Genomic DNA, 4,015 nt, shown 5'->3' with positions numbered 1-4,015 from the left:
AACAAAGTATACTCAAATTGTGAGATTATAAGTGGTCTTTCTGTTTCCTGAACTATAGGATCTCAGAAGCACTTCCTATTGTGTTTATGAAGTGAGGGAATGGGGTTTAGGTATGAACTCATGTATTTTCAGACTGTAAATATCATGCCAGTGTTTGAGACCAGAATGTCTTTGTAGTCAAATGAAATTTTCCAAAATGTTGTGTCCATTTAAAGTAGGTTTAGTTGAAGACACTAATTTGGCACAAGGGAAATGGAATTTGTGTAATTTTAATTTTTCAGTGGCTGAGATTGAAATAGACTCCTCCCGAGTCTTGCTTAGTTCCATGTTAATAACCCAAATATGTTATAAAGTATTAACATTAAAACTAATTAGCATAATAAATGAAAAAGGTGACACCTGGTTTACTAATATACGGATTTTAAAAATTCGTGTTTCAGCCCGTCCTGTGCCATGCCCTTCATTATATCCCTCTGTTAGGGCTTGTAAGATTTTACTCTGTACTTTTCTTTTAGTCAGAAAGAACTGAGAGGATCTGGAGCCTCCTTCTGCACATTTAGAATATCATTTGTACTTGACTCTGATCTTTGGTTTTGAATCTAAGACTTTAATTTAGAAGTATAATTGTTAAACAGCCACAAATGCTTTTTGAAATTACTATTTTATTTTTAATTTTGGAAGTTGCTTTTGGGAATGATAGAAATGTACTTCCTGTTCTCCTGGAGAGTTGTGGCCTGTGGAAGGGAAACCCTCTTTCCTTCCTTGACTTGCTGTCACTTATCTCTGATATACATAAATTCTGTTTCAGTCCTAGGTTAGCCCCTTTGTGAGCTCAGACAAGTTGCTTCGCACTTTTTGATTTGTAACACACAATGTCAAGAAGTTTTTAAATGGCTTGCAGGCCAATTAAATGTGCCACATATCAAACTGTATTTGGTAAATACACACCTATGAATTGCACCTTGCTCCAGTTTAGTCAGAAATTGATAGCTTCCCTTTCATATAAAATGAATTATTATGCTAGAGCATGACAATGAATTGAGAATTGGCAAAGAAGCCTGACCAAGGAAGACTTAAGACAGAGAAGACTGAAGAGCTAAGATTGTATAGCACAGGGAAGAAAAGAATGATCTAACCTACCTTTGATTAATAGGTAGTGCTTCATCATGGAGGTGGAAAGCAGATGTGTACTTTTACTCAGGGCAACATAGAATGAACAACCTTAATTTATAGATGCAGATGCTGTTTTAAAATATCGATATTTCTCAACCTGGTGTTATTCTCACACTTGGCTGTGCATTGAAATCATCTCCACTTTGAAAAAATGCTGATGTTGGGTCCCACACTCAGAGATCCTCGTTTATTTGGTTTGGGACATGGCCTGGACACAAATCTAGAAAACTCTCCAGATGCAATTAAGGTTGAGAGCCACTATTCTGTAGATGGAGATATATTAAAATTAGGCCCAATTTGTTGTCTGAGTTCTCCTCATTGTTTATCCAAGGGGTTTGGGCATTATTTCTAGCAGCTCCTGGTTAATGTGAATTATATTACTTTTTTTTAAAGATTTTATTTATTTATTCATGAGAGACATACAGAGAGAGGCAGAGACACAGGCAGAGGGAAAAGCAGGCTCCATGCAGGGAGCCAGATGCAGGATTCGATCCCCGGACCCAGGGTCACGCCCTGAGCTGAAGGCAGATGTTCAACCGCTGAGCCACCCAGGTGTCCCTGAATTTTATTACTTTTGATGGGGTTATGCATTAACACATTTGCACTGTCTTCTAGTGTTAAGATAGTTTGGAAAGGACCATGAAACAATGTAAAGTTGAGGAAGGAAGGAAAGTAGGAATAGGGAAAGTCCCAAAGTGTTAGAAGACTTGCATGGGGTGAGGGGGGCCAGTATAAGCCCATGGAACAAAAAGGAGATGTTGGGTTATCACCTTATATCACATAGCTTGGATTTAAATTTCATGTCTTTTATCCCTAGTTTTAATTACTGCCTGTTTCTAAATACATTGTCACAAAATTCTCAATGATTATTAGAATAAAACTGTTTATAATTCACCAATTCTTAAATGATTTCTCCACTTTGGTGAAGAGGATGCTACATGCATCATTCATTCAACATATAATGGTGAGGTGAAAGGAACAAAATATCAGTGAATCTTTAAATTCCTTTACAATCTCAAGAAAGTAAGATTCTATATTTCCAGGTGCTCCCATGCTAGGTAGGGTGGTTGGTAATCATTAAAGTAGTCATTTCTGTGCTTGTGAAATACTGAAAAAATGCCACAAATTAATGATGAACCTTCTTTCGAAAGTTTTCCCATATAGCATAAACAGTATGTGGTTTGAGTTCAGTAGCTCATGATAACCTCTAGATGTCCATATCCCCTTTCAGGGCTTGCTTAACCACACAAAATACTAGGTTTGACAAGTTCTCTCTGAAAAAGTGGGACTTAGGCTTAACAGTGATGCTAGCAATATATATCTGATAAAGGCCTCATATTTAGAAGTTATAGAAAACTTTTACAAATCAACAAAACAACCCAATTTTAGAAAATCACAAAAAAAAACCCCGGCATTTCAAATTAAAGAATATCAAAATGGCCAGCAAGCATCAGTGTTCTTGGGTCTGCCTGTACTGGCTCCTAAGCACCAATTTTTAAATGTTTGTGAATTTGGTGAGCTGTTAAATAACATCATTATTTAAAATTAAATTACATAAACTTTCAGCAAGGTAAAAGCAAAGGTAATACATACTCAAAACTTATCACTCCTAATTATTTTACTACATTTTATTATTGCCCATTTGTCTGTTGTATCTGTATGGAATTGACTGGGGGGGAGGGGTATATTTATAACAAGAAAATCAGCAAATGCTACATCAGGGATTGATTGTTTTGTCGACAGTCTAGACTTAAGAAAGTAGTAGAGAATTTTTTTTAAATTTATTTATGATAGTCAGAGAGAGAGAGAGAGAGAGAGAGAGAGAGGCAGAGACACAGGCAGAGGGAAAAGCAGGCTCCATGCACCAGAGCCCAATGTGGGACTCGATCCCGGGTTTTCAGGATCGCGCCCTGGGCCAAAGGCAGGCGCCAAACCGCTGCACCACCCAGGGATCCCCAAGAAAGTAGTAGAGAAAAATGTTAATAATACTGATTAAAATTGAGTGTGTCATATCTGTAGCCATTGTATTTTAAAGAACACACAAAAGAAAATTGAAGAAACTTTCTTCTAGAATTTTAAAACTGTAATCTGATGGAGCAAAGAAATTGCCCTAGGCATGGGCAAATGAGAGGAACTCCAACATATATCTTTGTTGCTTCACTTTTGTCTTACTTGTTAATATAAACCAAAATGTCAACCCACAGTCATGTCAGAACTACTATTGATTGCGACCTCAGTTTGGCTACACTTTCAAGAGTCCAGCAAAACATCAGTGAATGTATTCTGTGAAAAATCAATTGGCATTATGGAATTCCAAATTAAAGACTACTGTGTACTTCTTATTGTTTGTAAATTGTGTGTGTTACATACACTTTATATAGTAAAATTTATAATATACTTTATATGTGTATTTTTCCCCAGATAGTGGTTATTAAACATTTACGATGCCACTGGCCACCTCATAGAGAAAAATACTCATCATCATTATTCACTAGCAAAATGCAGTTAAAACCACAGTAAGATAGTACTATACCTTCATCATAGTGATGACTAAAATTAACTGAAAATACCAAGTGTGGACAAGGATATGGAATATCTGTTTTCACATGGTCCTGGTAGGAGTTTAAGTTGGAAAGATCACTTTGGAAGCTGTTTGGCACTATCATAAGCTAAACATACACATGCCTATGATGCACCTTTCTACTCATGGGCATATAGTCAACAAAATGAGTGCTTATGTCCAGTAAGATATACGAGCAAGAATATTCATTCCAGCTTGATTTATAATAGTCTAAATTGGAAACAGTCTAAATGTCCATCAGTGGTAGAATGGATGCATAAG

The 4,015-nt window shown here is 36.5% G+C and overlaps 1 protein-coding gene across 26 annotated transcripts in view; it reads left to right on the top strand.

The window, feature by feature from the left end:
• Positions 1-4,015, top strand: part of PDE4D (phosphodiesterase 4D) — a 1,438,885-nt gene that overhangs the window by 717,593 nt on the left and 717,277 nt on the right. The gene's annotated exons all lie outside the window — the stretch shown is intronic.

This window comes from Canis lupus, chromosome 2 (assembly GCF_003254725.2).
Source record: "Canis lupus dingo isolate Sandy chromosome 2, ASM325472v2, whole genome shotgun sequence".
NCBI lineage: Eukaryota > Metazoa > Chordata > Mammalia > Carnivora > Canidae > Canis > Canis lupus.
The sequence above is the reverse complement of the archived record's forward strand: the minus strand, read 5'-3'. Positions and strand labels throughout refer to the sequence as shown.